This window comes from Hakea prostrata, chromosome 9 (genome assembly GCF_041222555.1).
Source record: "Hakea prostrata isolate BN-2017 chromosome 9, UWA_Hpros_2, whole genome shotgun sequence".
Lineage (NCBI taxonomy): Eukaryota > Viridiplantae > Streptophyta > Magnoliopsida > Proteales > Proteaceae > Hakea > Hakea prostrata.
This window is the reverse complement of record NC_142608.1, coordinates 45,353,361-45,370,828: the sequence shown is the minus strand read 5'-3', so window position 1 is coordinate 45,370,828 and position 17,468 is coordinate 45,353,361. Positions and strand designations below refer to the sequence as shown.

General features: G+C 40.3%; 1 protein-coding gene and 1 non-coding gene across 3 annotated transcripts in view; both read left to right on the top strand.

Moving 5' to 3' along the window:
* The window catches only part of LOC149005301 (ubiquitin carboxyl-terminal hydrolase 25-like), a 47,340-nt gene that overhangs the window by 26,144 nt on the left and 3,728 nt on the right, over positions 1 to 17,468 (top strand). The window lies entirely within an intron of this gene.
* Positions 3,692 to 3,798, top strand: LOC149005302 (small nucleolar RNA R71). The gene has a single exon (XR_016170011.1). It is a non-coding gene; the product is annotated as a small nucleolar RNA R71 (small nucleolar RNA).

Here is a 17,468-nt window from a genome sequence, read left to right as displayed (position 1 = left end):
TGCTCGGTAGTCCACACAAAATCTCCAATCGCCATCTTTCTTTTGCACTAACAACAGTGGACTCGAATACGGACTAACACTTGTTCGTATTAACCCGACAACTAACATTTCCTTGACTAACCTCTCAACGTCATCCTTCTGTGAATGAGGGTACCTGTATGGCCTGAGATTTGTGGGTTGCTGTCGTTGGACATACGTATTGAGTGGTCATATGGTCGGCGTGGTGGCAGCCCTCTTGGTTCTGCAAACAGTGGCTGGAAGTCCTCCAACATCTCTTGTATCTGCTCACTGACATTCGCAATATTCTGGTTATCTGCGGGACATTGGTTTTAACCAAAAGCCATCGCCCTCCTCCTGAACTGTCTTCTATAGTTGTTGCAGAGTTGTTTCCAGTCTAAGTAATGCAGGGTCCCCTTTCAATTGTATTGGTTTATTTTCCCACATGAACTTCATGGTTTAGAGCTTCCAATTACTATGTACATCACCCAATGCCGATAGCCATTCCACTCCCAATATCAGATCAACACCACCCAATTTGAATGGTAATAACTCCTGTACAAACGTTACTCCATTGATGACAATAGGCACGTCGTGACTGATTCCTTGCCCTCGAACATTATTGCCGTCGCCTAGTGTCACATGAAATTGCTTCTCACCCTCAATCTTCAAGCCTATTTTCTCTGCCATGGTATGTGATATGAAGTTATGGGTTGCTCCACAGTCGACAAGCAACACCACCGATGCATCGTTTATGTGCCCATGGAGTTTCATAGTGTGAGGTGAGTCAAAACCAGCCAACGAACTGTGCGAGAGTTCAACTTCAATCATTGGGTCACTATGAGTGTCGTCACTTGCGTCAATGGCTACTGCGACCTCTTCCGTTTTGCTCCTTGCCTCGCCCTCGTGGAATAACATCACTCGCAGCTGCTTCAACGGACATTGGTGGCCTCTAGAGTATGGACCGTCGCATCTAAAGCAAAGCCCTTTGTCCATTTTAGCTTTCATTTCCTCTGGAGTTAACCACTTGGGTTTGCTACTGCCGCCAGATGCAGAAGTTGCAGAAACACTCATTGAAGACGATGGGTTCGAGTTTGGTTGCCCTACGGTTGGTCGAGTAGTTGTGTTTGAACCATAGCCTATTTGGTTTGTTGAACCCAATGGAATGGATCGTGCATTTGGTTGGTTTGATCGATTTATTCCAATGGCTCGCTAGGCCGCAGGTTGTATCAAGTTATTAATGGGCTGTATCAAACTAGCAATGGGATGGGCCACCGATAACCCTTTAGGCCCACAAATGGCTTGGTTTTTGGTTTCAATTGACTGGGCCAAGTCCATAATTTGTGCCAGCCCATTAGGTTGGAATAACCTTAGCTCAGCCCTAATCTCCTCCTTTAATCCCGATAGAAAAGCTCCCTAAAGCCATTCATCTTCCCTCGCGCCGGCAGCGGTGACAAGAGCTTCGAACTGGCCACGATATTCGACGATGGTGCGATCCTGCCGGAGCTCCATAATCGCCTCTAGTGGTGTCTTAGCTTGAGTTGATCCGAATTGCTTCCTTAGCTCTTGCTTCAGCTCTGCCCATGAGTGAAGTGAATTCTGAAGTTCGCGAAACTGTACCTAGCCTAATGCCGATCCCTCAAAACAAATCAAGGCGGCCTGCAATTTCTCTGCTTTCATCAATCCTTGTAGCATAAAATACCTCTCTGCTCTAGCTGTCCACCCATGTGGGTCATCGCATTGAAGATGGGAAGTTCTAGATATCTGGGAAAAAAATCGCGTCGTCCAACGGAGGTCGGAATTCATCGCTCGTGCAACAGGGTACTCTGCACATCATCCCCCCTGTTTATGGTGACTTCAGGCGATGTTTCTTCGACTTCCAACGATTTTCCTTTTGACAAGTATGCTCTTATCTCACTCATAAATGCTGTATTGCTTTGTTCGACCCTGTCTAATTTTGAATCAATCATTACGAGCTGGTTCTGCAAGTCCTTCACACTCGCCTCCACAATCTCAACTTTGGACTCCATTCGACTCTTTACCATTCCCTAGGATTAACACGCTTTGATACCACGATGAAAGAACCTCGGTATAAACTTCATTAATCCTTATCCAGAACTGAAGAAGAACAAGTTACTAGTTGCTGAATGTAATTCAAGGATAATAGTAACAGTACGATTAACTAGAACAACCAAGAAACAGTAGCTGCATTCATTTAGTAATATCTGAATTGACAATACTAAGAACACAAGTTGATTCTACTCTCTACTGTCTAATCTGATAAAAACAGCAAGGTAAAAGAACTCTTCAGATAACCAGAATAGCTCCCACACAACAGAGCCCCTCAGAGAGGTCTTCCCTCTCCCACAAGCCTCGCTTGTTCCTTCTCTTTTCCTCCTCCCCTCTTCTGTCCTCTCCTCCTCCTTACATACCCTAATCGTTCTAACAAACTATTACATGCCTTCCCACTCATCCCCTGCCACGTGGCCTGTCTCTTCTGCAGCACTGTTGGGAGCAGAGTAATGATTGTTATCCAATAGAATGTTGCCAGCTGTCCCTCCTTTGCTTTTGTCCTGTTCAGCCACCAGGAGTGATATTGTTCTCTTCTCATTATTTTTACGCTTGTACACCTTAGTTATGAGAGGTCTATCAGGCATAGGTGGATTGACTGACCTAGCTAAATTGGCATTCTGAAAATTAGGGGCTTGAGGGAACTGAACATTTTGATTATAAGAAAATTGTGCACTTTGTTGTTGAGGGGCACCAAATTGATTTTGTGTGGAATAATTGCGTAATCCATTTTGGTTTTGCCCTTGAGACCATGAAAAATTAGGATGATTTTTCCACCTAGAATTGTACGTGTTACTGTACTGGTTTGGAAACATCGCATTGACATTTTCATGTTGGACTCTAGATTAGCTAGGGCATTCCATATCGCTTATACAGACCTTGACTGCCGCAAATCCAGTCTTATACGCCCTATAGATATAGTTGAGTAAAAGGGAGCACCCCAAACGTCACTTACAGAGTGGATTGTTGAAAGAGTGGAAAGAAGGCAAGGAGCTCAAGGTCGTCCCCTATCACAGATGAAGTCAGACGTACAAGATGCATTTAAAAGGCCTGCCGTAGGTCATAGCCGGAGCCGATCTTTACCTTTGAAGTGGCGAGGAGCCGGAACGGATTGACTTTTCATTAGATCTCCCGATCAATCAGATATGCGATGGCCTGAAAAAGGCATTATTGAATCGAGCCTTAAGCGCAACACCTCCTTTTCTTGTACTTGTAGCTCTTTTTCCTGATTGAGATGATAGAGCGGATCTAGAATAAGAAGTATCCTCAATTACATGTGTAGGAGACTGACACCATGCACACATAGCAATAGATTTGTCAATAAAATGTGCTTGACTTGGTGGTGGTGGTGCGGCTTTTACTACCTAAGCCTCTAATTTTTTCAAAAGATTATCTATTTGTGCTTCATTATGAACTTGGCTATCAACAAAATATCCCCTACTGGTCCTTTTAGATTCTTGGGTTGACTCCCATTCTCTAGTTCTATCAGTTAGGTCTAAAAGAAATTGCCAAGCTTCAGAATCATCAGTGAACGATGTAAATCCTGTGGGGCACATAGATTCCAAGTTGCTTTGTTTGATAATCGATACCCTCATAAATTATTTGGCATAAATGCCATAATTCTATACCGTGGTGAGGGCATTCTTGGAGAAGGCTTTGGAACCTCTCCATTACCTTAGCAAATGATTCATTGGGTTTTTGACAAAATTGAAGAATGTCATTTCTTATTTTATTTGTCTTGGAAAAAGGAAAGAATTTCTTCAAGAATAGAACATTGAATTGTTCCCATATGGTAATGCTATCTCGAGGTAAGTTATAAAGCCACTTTTTTGTCTTGGTCCTTTAATGCAAATGTAACAAACTGTAGTCTTATGGCATCATTAGTGAGTAGTTGCACTTTCATAAGGACATAAACCTCCTCAAACTCCCTAAGGAACAAATATGCATCTTGACCAGGTAACCCATGAAATTGGGGTAACATAGATAGATAATGAGACTTAAGTTCAAAATTATTACCCCTCACTTCAGGTAAACGTATTCAAGAAGGTTGTGCAGATCGGGTTGGATAAAATCTATCTCTAAGACTTTTAGGTGGAGGTAGGTCTTCTATGGTTAAGGTAAACACTCGGACAATTCGATTTGTGGAATCACGAGTCCAGACACGCATGCACCAGACACGCATGCACTAACCACCTAATGCAATTAAAGGTTCTTATGAAAGAATTGAGTTTTTTATTTTTATTAAATAAAGTAACTAAAGAAGAAAAGAAAAGAGCAAATTGCACCGACACCCCAAAATGAAGGCTTTAAAACACTGACACCCCACTTTATGTTTTAAAAACACAGACACCCCATTCATTAAACACACTAGTCCATTATGTTAGTAAAACCATTAACCCACTGTTCATTTTTCTTTAATTCCAAAAATGCCCTTACCCTATCTATTCGCTCTCCTCACTTGGATCTCCTCTGCTTTACCCTGTCCACCTTCACCTCCAGTAGCACCAGCAACGCCGCCAAAAAAGAAAGATCAACAGCAGAGGAGAGGCCAAAGATCAGCTGTGCTCTATTTCTCACTAACAAGGTAACTACAGAAGCCATGGTTACTGCCATGAGAGCTCTGTTTCTTCTCCCTTAGTCTTCTCTCACACTCAAACTTCCGACCACCGCTTCCTCCCTCACTTCCCATTCTCGATGTTTAGTCTTGAGCTTCACATCTTTTGCTGTGAAACCACTCTATCCTCTGACAAGACAGAGAAACGATTTCAGTGTTAGGGTTGATGAAGGCGACGGCGACTACGACCCTGATGAAGAAGAAGTAGAAGAAGTTGACAACAAGGACTATGACGTCGAGTACGACCGCCTCTTCGGCGGCGCTGCCGCTGTCTCCACTACTGAGGGTGATGATGATATAGAAATGGTGCAGAGTAAGAGCTTTGTTTCAATTCAGGGTTGGGACTCGGATATGGTGGTGGATTACAGGATTAATGAGGACGAATTCCATAAGATTAGCTTGTTTGATTGTGATTTCTTTATCAGGAAACCACCTGATCCTGATAACGATGTCTATGATTTTAGAGAGGTTATTTTACTTGATTTTTAGTATTTTCTAAATGGAAATAGGTCTTGCATTTCATGAGCTGATTTTTAAAACGGGAAAACTTGCCTCCGCCGCAATGAACAAGAATTCATTATCAGGAAACTCAGTCGCAGTAAAATATATATTTATTTATTGCAGATCTCAGAGCCTTCTCTTCTCCAACCAACCACCATTAACTGTAGCTGCATCATCATCTTCATCACCATCATAAATAAAAGAGAAAGAAAGACGGGCAGCTTATTCTTCTTTCTTCTTCATATTATATCTCGTTTTTCTATTAGTCGTCTTGACTTCTTCTGGTTGCTGGTTGTTTAGGTTTAGGGTTTCTTTCTAGGTTTCAACGAGAGATATGAGGGGAAGCCAAGATGAGGAATCACGGGTTTTCTACGAGCTCTACTCTCTTATATTCAGCTTCCTTTGTTCTCCGCCTCTCTCGATTCCCCAATCGACCCCTTCTTCGGCCCCTCCGTTAAGGCGAGAGTCAATTTCGCGGGTGTCCCCATCTGCGTTCGCTTCACTTCTTAGGATTTCGCTCTCCTTGATGCTTTGTGGTTCTGTTACCTTTGTGATTGGATTTTTTTTAATGCCTCTCCTCTGCTGCTGATCTTTCTTTCTTGGCGGCGTTGCTGGTGCTACAAGAGGTGAAGGTGGACAGGGTGAAGCAGAGGAGATCCGAGTGAGGAGAGAGAATAGATAAAGTAAGGGCATTTTTGGAATTAAAGAAAAATGAACAGTGGGTTAATGGTTTTACTAACAGAATGGACTAGTGTGTTTTATGAATGGGGTGTCTGTGTTTTTAAGACATAAAGTGGGGTGTCAATGTTTTAAAGCCTTCATTTTGGGGTGTCAGTGCAATTTGCTCAAAAGAAAATAATAAAAAAAAAAGGGAAAGTAGTGAATTTTCTACCACAAAGATTGAAACAATGATTCCAAAGCCGTAAGGTTGCCGTATAACTAAGCGTTGTATAGGTTTGACAGCAAGGGAATCCGTATAGTCTTCGGAGCCACCTACAATCGAATCCTAGGGATTCTGCAGTAGACTGGGGACTACCATACGTTTTTGTTTCTACTCTAGTTAAGGATTAAGAATATGGAGGGGTAGATAGAAACGGAAATGGAGAGAGGAGAGAAAATTATTGAGGAAGGTTACTTACTTGCATCTTTGAACTTCAAATAAAATAAAAAAAAGAATTGAACAAACGATTCGAATCTCAACCAACTCTAACAACTAGATCTAGATCTAGAATTATCTAGATCTACAATTGATAAACCCAGAGAAAATGATTCCTCAAACTTGAAACTTGAAATTTGAACTTGAAATTGAACTTGAAATTGCATTACATAGAAAAATTTAACCTAAACATTCAATCTAAAAATTAGAATCTCACAAAAGCAATCAAAGAAAACTAGAGATAGCCTAAATAAACTAAAGAGAAAAGAAAGAGTGCTTCCCTAAGCTCTAAAGCACGTTTTCCCTTGATGGAGTATGCTCTCCTTTTGTAGAGTTTACATGGGATATGAATCTTGACAGAGTTTGAATCAAACTCAGAGTTCCTATCCGACTCAACCAATTAAGGTTTTGGCGTACTAATCGGACTGGCTTAGAGAGATCAAATGCACAATTCCACCGTTGGATTTAAGAATCAAGAAGTCGTGAAGCTCTCCTACAAAAATCAGCTCGATCGGACACCAGATGACTGTTCGATTAAGGGCTTGATCGAAATTGGACAGATACATTCAAAAACGGGATTTTTCCCTCTTCCTTCTCTGAATATAATTATTTTTCCTCTTTTTCTTTCTTTGATCAAATCCCAAATAGGAAATAAGATATTAAAGTATGCAAGGACTCTTTTCTCCATTAGGACTCTCTCAATAATATCTCTGTAGATTTGATTGATAATTTATAATCTCAGCCGTAGATCAAAATTTGCTTCTTTATCTCTAAAATATTTTGGAGTTGGGCCATAATCACATCTCTAGCCCATCATGCTCCAGATTAGGCCCATTTTCACACTTGAGATTTTGAACGGACCTCTTGACGTTTAAATTGCATATTTCATACCCAAAACTCCAAATATTTGCTTAAATCTTGAAAAGTCTTAAAATCTGCAAAAACAACATAAAACCCTAGGTAGCTCCACTCTAAGTGTGTCAAATGCATGCTTTATGCCCTAAGATTTCCCACATAAATGTGCTCATCAACAAGCAAGAAAGATTGCCCAAGATCTTCATCCCATCCCACAAGTTGTATTGTTTTCCCTCCAAAGTTTCCCTCCCTAGATTTTCCTAGACCATCCTTTCACTTTCTGTTACCCAACTCACACAACCCAAATCATCTCAAGATCATCCCTAAAACCTCCCCACATGATTTGTAGGAAGTTTTGATACACCCCATATCTCTTTGTTACATCCTACGACACCTATTATCAAGTAAACCATCCCATCTTAGATTTTGTTAAAACTCTAACCTTTCCCATTTTTCTATGTTAACCAAATTCTTCAACCGATTTAGGTTTGTTAACCTCTACCTTTACTCCTCCCATATTAATTTTAGAAACATCCTTGGTGCCTTAGATTATCCCATTGACCTTTGGAGATTAGTTGTGGGAAGATTTTGGGCAAATCCTAAATTTTAGGGAATTTATCTAAGAAATCCTAACCCTAAAATTGGGTTCACGTCACTCCACCTGGTTACATCAGCAGCAACTAAGTATACTCCAATATACCTTGCGGCTAAGTGTTCTTGGCTGAATTAGGGTTTGAGAATTCTGTATTAAAGTTTCTGAGGTGGACAGCATCTGTACTTGACCAAGTATGAGTTGCGGTTGAGCCTTATTTGACTTCCAAACCTTGAAGATGTGAATATGGAAGTCTAGGGTTAAGTGGGGAAGGTATTATGGTTCAGCCAAGCTAGGATTAGGTCTGAAAATTGAAGAAACAATTCTGTTTTAACTGAACTCTTAATTGCAGAATTGTTCTTCAATGTTAGGGTTACTAAAATTAGGGTTTTGCAATTTCTAGGGTTTTGGGGATAGGTTTAGGGTTATGCTTGAGTGTAGAGTAAAGGTGATATAAACTGTTTTCAGAGGCAGCATAGGGCCTCAGGTTCCTTTGGTTACTTTCCCCAAACCCTACAACCCCCAGTCATACTGAGGTATTTTGGTCATTTTGACAATTTTTGTGGAGTCCAAGGTTAGGTATGATCGGGTTAGGTATGATTGGGTCCACCATTTTATTAGGACCTTAGATCTACTTCCTCCTTTCTTTTTTTTTTTTAAATTATCCTTGAGTTTAAGTCTGTTTCTTGGTAGGATTCCATATCTACTCTTGGAATCGAAATTTGACATTTATAGAGTGAGAGATGATAGAATCTTTGTTTGAGTTGGAGTTTTGTGTCAAGGTGCAGTTTAAATTTGATTTAAATTACGAGTGAGAGTCCTAGTATGGTTTCTTTTAGGAAGTTGTGTCCTTTTATGTTTTCCCTCATGTAGGCTATAAGTAAGCCACAATGGAATGTAACAAGCAGACATGATTATTTGAATAAGATTTGAGATTGAAGGAAAGAGTGGAGTTGTGGGGAACCATGGCTGAGTGTGAAAGTTTTCTGCAGTTTCTTCATTAAATTCCTCCCTCCTTCAAGCTTGTGGCCGCACCAAACTTAAGTAATCCATCAGCATCAAGTCCCCTCTCAAGTAAGTTAACCCCAGCCCCTACCTCTTAAGCCCATGCAACCCTCCCTATACCGAACAGCATCAGCTTCACCGTGTGCCTCTTTACTCCCTCATCCCCAGCCCTTTCCAACACCTCCCCCCCCCCCCCCAAAAAAAAAAAAAAAAAAAAAAAAGGGGGGGGTTTAGGATTGCACCAAACCCCTTACCGCATCCCTACTCTTATTTTCAGTTTAAAGACCTAAAACCTTATACTTCTAAATTTCCTGCACTTCATTTTCTTCATTAAAAATCTGCAATTCATCTTCATCCTCAAGACCTAAACCTAGTTCAACCTAAACCCTTACCCACACTCCAAAACCACTTAATAATTCTAACCCTATTTGACTTCCTCAAGAGACCCACTCTTAGTAGAGAACCTATTTTGAACCCTATACCTTTAGGAATAAATCTGAAATTATAATATAACCACAACAGCCTTACTCCTAACCTAGCTGAACCCTACTTACCTTACATTTAGTCCTAGATTCCTTTAAACTCTAACCGTAATTATAATTTCAGATCTGAAACCAAATTACAACAAGGTTTAAACCCTCAAACATAAAACCTTAAAGCCCCTCAGCCTGGCCGATTCTAATCTAGTGCTAACATAACCCTACCACCTATCACTTGTGGCAAAAGACCTATATTGAAGGCAGTTACAGTCCTAGAAGACTGCTGATTCTATTGAAAATTATCCTGGGGTAGGCCTAAATCCAGGGCATTACCTCAAACAATCAAACCCTATATCCTGGTTCACATCAAGGGGTAGGGGTGTGGAATCCAAAAGGGAATTGGATTCAGGTGAAGGTTTGAAGAGATGTGGATGTCTGAAGATTAAGTGTTAGGGTTTGGATATGGGAAATTACGGCAGTGAAGGAAGTAGGGTATAGACTTGGGTTTGGGTGGTCCGATTGGGCTGTATTTGGGAGGGAAGACCACTAGGGTTGGGGGGATGAGGTCCCTAAAGTTTGGTAACACATAGATTGCTGTAGGTCTGACCTTGAATTTTAGGTGAGAGAGGATGGAAGGGGAAATGAGGTTGGGAGATGGGTTGTGGATGAGCTTACTTGTAGGGAAAGGGGGGGGGGGTTGTTCAATTGCAGAAAATTGGACACTTCAATGGCTACCGCAGGCTTTGGGGAAGTAAATATAACCTGGAAATGGCTGGAAAAGTAGAACTCACAGCCATGGGAGCACCTCCTTGGAACCCCACAACTTCATCTCTTCCTTCAAAGCAAGCTTTATTGGATAATTCATAAATTGATTTGTTACATAGGTGCAGGGCTTATTTATAGCCTTTTACAATGAAGGAAATCAACTAGGGCTCAGAAAATAAGAGACTACTTGGACTTAACAAGGGAATTCTATTTGAAGTAGAATTTCTTGTCACACTAAGACTGTACTCACACAACCAAAAGAGGAAGTCTAATTACAACACCAAACTAAAGAGGCTTGCAATCTTAAGCTTCCTACTTTAAGAAGGAACCCTAGTTGAGGATTGGAATCCAACTAGGATTCCTAATGGGACAAGGATTATGTCATAACTTGCTAACCAAGGACTCAAAACTCCAAAGAAGTAGATCCAGACTCCTTATAGAAAGTGAAGTGCAACTAAGGAGATCTGTCTCCGTTGAGACTCCTAAATCCTAATTGGACTGGGACTCTTCAATAACTTGACCAAAACAATACCAAACTTAAAAGTAGAAGTAGTTGTAGACTCCTAACAGCATTCTGCATCTAACTAGCCCTACTGGGGCTCCACAAGGGGGGGGGGTAAATCACCAAAATACCCCTGGTCAGATTCGGCCTTCCTATAGGGCTACAGAGAAACTGGCAAGGTCTTCCCTGGTTGCATCAACCAGTAGTAGAGACATGGTACTAAATTTCAGTCTTCTGACCCTGCCGACAAGTAACCTGGTCCGAAACAAAATTAAATCAGTTGACTGAATTCCAACAAAATTACTGTATTTCAGTCGGTGAAATTTTTGGAATTTCAAGGGGCTGTAATTGTAATTTTTTATTTGTAAATTGTAATTGAGATTTGACTACTTCTCAACATAGTTGTCAAGCGACACTTAAGCGTCAAAGTGGTATAAAAAAGTTTAAGCGACGGTTGCTTTATTTGAAATTAAAAAATAAAAAGAAGCGCTCGCTTTGTCTATCAAGGTGTCGTCTAGGTGTTCAAGCGGGCTCTTTGGACGCCTTGGTCGCCAAGCGATCACTTTTTTGGTTTCTTTTCTTTTAAACCTTTTTGTTTTATTAAAGATACCAAATCAATGGCTAGTTGATTCCAATCAAAGGATTTTATTGGGTTACCTATACTAACTATGATACATGGAATCAAACTAAAAAAGAGAAAAATAATAAAAACGAAACAAAAAGATGTAAGAAACCTAGAATCCTATCGTAAAGGATGGTCTCCTCTCTCACTCTCAAACCCTCTCTGCTCCTCCTTTATAGTTTTTTCAGGTTTCATATTATAGTATTGTCATTCAATTTTGCGTTCAATACGAGGTACACTGCTGTGTGGTTCATGCCCTTTCTCCTTTTGGGTGTGTTATCGATTTTTATTCTGAATCAGGAGGCACTTGTTCCTGTTGGCTTGAGCGGGAAAGATGCAGTGCAGATTTGAAGTTTGATTTGTGATTTTGATGTTGTTATGTTTGAAGTTAATGACTATGTTCATTTTCCAATCTTATATACTGATTTTATGAATGAACTTTTCATTAACTTGGCAAAATGTTTCATACTTAAATGCTAGAACTTTTATGAAATATTTGATATTTGGATCAAATAAAAAAAAATTAACACTAGAACGCTTTGACCGTTTAGTCGTCGCTTCATTGGTGCTTTGTCGCTTTAGTTCCTTGGAAGCCCCCCCATCGCCTTGGTCGCTTTGTCGCTTTGACAACCTTGCTTCTCAATATCTGCTCTTGCATTTTAATGAAAGTTTCAATGTTCTCATGTATATCCATGTTGAGATTTTTGAAAATACATGATCTAGTTTTGTTTGCGTACAACCAGGCATGAAACAGCAAAACCAGTTTATGTTGGGTTTTAGTAAAAATGACAATCCCATTGTCTTTATTGGCCCCAAATTGAGTGGAGAGATGAAGAAGATGAGGTGAGAAGAATGGAAAACAAGAAAGAGAGAAGAGCTAGATGATGAAGAGAATACTCTGTTGTCACTAGCAATTTTATTTTTACTATTTATCTGTTGATTTTATACTTTATTATCCAAGAATTTGTGAATGTATCAGCAACATCACAACAGTAATATCTGGAAATCAAAAAAAGGGTTCAAGTTTCTCTTTCCTGTACTTCCTACATGGTTAGAGGCTCCACTCTACATGTATAGTTCACTTTGTTTCTTATGCATTTGTCTCATCTGTTGATTTCAGGGAGTCTGAAAGCAAGTGTCCTCCCCAACCCATCCACCACAGGGGAAAAAAATAAAAATAATAAAATAAAATGAAGGAGGAGTAGCTCCAATGGAGAAAAATGGGATTAATTTTAATGGAATGCTTTGCTGGTTCAGCTCCAAGGGTCCAGTTTCTCAGTTAGTTACTGTTGCAAATAAGATGACCTGATCATCTTGAGCGCTTGGTCAAAGTCTTGCCTTGGGTGGCCTTGGAGTGTTGTTCTGGTCTGATCCTTCTAAAGCTTTGGCTAAAACAAATGCATTCCAGAGCATATCACCAAGAACAACAACAACAACAACAATAAGCCTTGTCCCAACTAAATGGGGTCGGCTACATTGATTCTTACCCTCCAATCAGTTCTCTTCGAGGCCATGCTAGATACAAGGCCTAAGCTATACATATCCTTTCTCACCACTTCTCCTAAGGTTATCTTAGGTCTACCCCAAGCTCTTCTAGTTCCTTCAATATGGATTATATCACTTCTCCGTACAGGAGCATTTATAGGTCTCCGTTAAACGTGGCCGTGCCACCTCAAACGACTTTCTCTAAGCTTATCACTTATGGGAGCAACTCCCAGACCAACTCTAATATGATCGTTTCTTATCTTATCCATCCTAGTTTTGCCACTCATCCATCTTAGCATCCTCATTTCTACTACACTGAGTTTATCTATATGATTCTTTTTAACAGCCCAACACTCTGCACCGTACATCATAGCTGGTCGAACAACGGTCCTATAAAATTCTCCTTTAAGCTTTAATGGAATACGCCGATCACATAAGACCCCGGACGCACCTCTCCACTTCATCCACCCTATTTTAATTCTTTGGGAAACCTCATCTTCTAAATCACCTCTTTTACTTATGATTGAACCTAGGTACCTAAAACAATCACTCTGAGGAATCTCTTTATCGTCAAGTATCACCACCTCATCATCTGCCCGATCATGACTAAAGTTACAAACTAAATATTCTGTCTTCGATCTACTAAGTTTAAAGACTTTTGATTCCAAAGCTAATCTCCATGATTCTAATTTGGTATTAACCCCACTTGGGTCTCATCAATCAACACAATATCATCCGCAAAAAGCATACACCAGGGGACCTCATTTTGAATGTCTTTGGTTAATTAATCCATTACCAATGCAAATAGATATGGGCTTAAAGTTGACCCTTGATGTAGCCCAACTGTTATCGGGAATTCACTACTTTGTCCCCCCACTGTTCTAACACTAGTCACCGAACCATCATACATATCCTTAACTATATCTATATATTTACTTGCAACGCTTCTTTTCTCTAGTACTTGCCAAATTAATGCTCTAGGGACTCTATCATAAGCTTTTTCTAGGTCAATAAATACCATATGAAGATCTTTTCTACATTCTCTATACCTTTCCATAAGTCTCCTAATTAAGTAAATAGCCTCCGTTGTAGATTTTCTCGACATAAACCCAAATTGGTTCTTCGTAACTGTAGTTAAGTGTCTCAAACGGGTTTCAATTATTCTCTCCCATAATTTCATCATATGGCTCATCAATTTAATGCCCCTATAGTTATTACAACTTTGAATATCTCCTTTATTTTTGTAAATTGGAACCACAACACTTCTCCTCCAATCATCTGGCATTTTCCCTGTGCTCATAATCTTATTAAACAACTTAGTCAACCAAACTAGTCCATGGGTTCCGAAGCTCTTCCATACTTCAATTGGGATTTCATCAGGACCCTGTGTCTTACCGAGTTTCATCCTCCTTAAAGCTTCTTTTACTTCGGACATCGAAATTCTACGTATATAAGTTCGGACATTGGTGCCTTGGTGAAAAGTGTAATCGTCCAAAACATAAGTGCTTGAAGAATGTTCATTTAGTAAACTAGAGAAATAGGTTTCCCATCTTTTCTTAATATCCTCCTCACAAACTAATACTTTACCATCTCCATTTTTAATACATCTCACATGATCAAGATCTCTACTCTTCCTATCCCTCATCTTAGCTATCTTATAAATAGATTTTTCCCCTTCTTTTGTGCCCAACTTATTGTATAACTCTTCATACTTCATTTCCCTTGCTTTTCCCGCAATTTTCTTAGCTTTATTTCTATCCAACCTATACCTTTGAAGATCCTCAACATCCTTAGTTCTTTGCCATGTCTTAAAACTAGCTTTTTTATTCCTAATGGCAGCTTGAACCTCACTATCCCACCACCACGTCTCTCTATAAGAATGGATCTTTCCTTTTGATTCACCTAGAACATCTTTAGCCACCTTCTTAATACACAGCCATCTCATTCCACATTGCATTGGTATCCCCTTTAAAATCCCATTTTCCTTGTTTGACTACTTCATTAACGAAGGATTTAGATTACTCTCCTTTCAAATTCCACCATTTTATTATGGGATAGTTTACCTTGGACCTTTTATGTGTTCTTGGGACTAAGCACATATCCAAGACCACAAATCTATGTTGTGCAGTTAAGCTTTCCCCCGGTATCACCTTGCAATCCTTGCACAACAATTTATCAGTCCTTCTAGTTAGGAAGAAATCTATTTGGCTTCTATGCTGTCCACTTTTGAAAGTAATTAAATGTTCATCTCTCTTTTTGAAGTAAGTATTTATAATAGATAGATCAAAAGTAGTAGCAAAATCCAAAATTGAAATCCCCTCCTCATTCCTTTCTCCAAAACCATATCCTCCATGAACACTCTCATATCCTCTTTGATCTTTTCCAATATGTCCATTTAAATCACCTCCTATGATAATCTTTTCTCCTTGACGAATTCCTTGCATTAATCCATCCATATTTTCCCAAAATTCTAGCTTTAGACTTTCATCTAATCCTACTTGAGGTGCATATACACAAATTATATTTATGAACTCTTTCTCCATTACAAGCTTGATAGCAATAATCCTATAACCCACTCTTTTAACATCCACCACATCATTTTTTAAATCTTTATCCACTATTATACCCACTCCATTTTTATTTGTTTTATCCCCAGTATACCAGAGTTTAAAGTCATCCAACTCTTTGGCTTTTTTACCCCTCCATCTAGTCTCTTGGATGCAAGCTACATTAATCCTTCTTCTCCTCATAACATCTATCAATTCTAAGCTCTTACCAGTTAATGATCCTATGTTCCAAGATGCCAATCTAATCCTATGCTTATGGACTAGCTTTTTTACCTGCACTCGTCCACGGCGCGGGAACCCTTGCCTACTTATCACCGCATTCGGGCGCCGATGCGACGCGTCGCTTACAGGGGACGCCCTAGCTAACCCTTGCCCACTTATCACTACACCCGGGCCATAGTGTAGCATGTCGCTTCTTTTGTCGGGGAACGCCCTAGCATAGTTTTTATCATATAAGGTCGAATCCATGAAAATAGGTTTGGCTAGATTTTTTCCGGTACTGGCTGTCGACCTGATGCACCAACCCTCCTCCTTTACCCGGGCTTGGGACCGGCAGCAAAACACTGGCGGAGTTAGCATATCACCAAGAAGAACTAGTAAAATATAGAAATGAATTACCAGAACTTGGGAGATTTATAACACTGAGGATCCAATCAGCTTAGAGGCTCATCTAAGGATCCACTTGGGTTGTCTTCTAATGGCCCAAAAGGGGGAGTGATCTGCTGGTCAGATCCTCCTCAAGTGGGTCTCAGTTCTGGCAGAAAAGATGCTGTAAGAATTCAATAAGAACCACCCTACAGTAGGATAGATGATAGGTTGCAGTAGAACACCAAACACAGGAATTGATTGGATGGTAAAAAAGAAGGTAGATGAAGAGGATATGAGGATGGGGGTAGTCTATCTCAGCCTTGGATCTATCACTCACTGGTGTAGCCAGAAGGCCCACCCTGTAAAGCCCCACTAGCTAAAACAGGGACCAGGGATGCTGGCTAGAGCCCTACGGCCCAAGGAGGAAGTTATACTCTTGTTTTGTAATTTGAATCATCCTAGGATCAGATATGTGAGAGTCCTTGGTAGAGTGGGAATGGGGTAGGGGAGAGTTTCTAGGGTTTGCTCAAGAGTGGAAAGGGGAGGGGGAGTGTTTTGATGGCCTAGGGAAGAAGGGGAAGCAGGCTGGGGGTGAGTACTTGGAGAAGGTGCTGGTGGTGAAGATGGCTGCTGGTTAGTTAAAGAAAGCTTGCTGCAGTTGATTCGAGTAGCTGAAAATCTGCCGTGGCCCTCCTAAAGTGAACCACGACCTATTTCACCCCAACAATGTTCAATCTTTATTCAATGCAGATTAAAGTTTACAACCATGGACTGGCTTAATTATAGCCTTACATCAAAAGAAAGTACTTAACATAAACTGGGAGACTCTATCTGGACTCAACTAAAACTTAGAAACCAACCTAACTAGGGTCCTGTTTACAACTAAATAATAGCCACACAAACTAAAGGAACTTTTCTTGAAATAAAATACTAACTTATCTATTAGAGTCCTACTTTAAAGAAAGACTTGTAAGGACTTAAGAACTCAACTCACAAATCAAACCAAGACTTCTAAACAAAACAAGCCTCTGAAAATTAAGTATAAAACTCTGAAATTAAATTCCAGCAAATAATTAGGGCTGAAATTGACCAAATTACCCCTGTTTGAGGGTTTGGTCAGCCCTAGGTGTGCCATCTTGGAGTGGCCTTGCGACCCACGGCAGGGTTTTGGCCAGGGAGAGCGACCCTTCACATCAAGGTGCCATAATGGTTCTGAACCTCTGATGAAATACCAAAAACAAGTTGCTAGGCCTTGAAAATTGCATACCTTCATAAGTTTCTGTGGAGGTGGCCAATCAAATCTCTCTGGCATTTGCCATATAAAAGCAATAAAAATCACTCTGGGCAGCATGGAGCAATTCTTCAGGTTGATGTATAGTTCCTCCTTCCATGGTGTACTTGTATTACATGTTGCATATGACCAAGTGGTGGTCAGAGTTATCCTTGTTGTACATTAGGATATCATCTGAGTTGACCACAGGAAACTTGTTGATGAAGGGGTGTAGTATGTGACCGTCAACCTCATAAGGTCATGAGGTGTTGGTGAGTGTGAATGGCATAACCTTCCATTTAAATAGCCATCTTTATTTTGAATGTTGTCTTCTGTTCATAGCCATGACAGATGCAGATCTGGTGATATCGACCCCCTGGATTGATATTCGTGATGATCG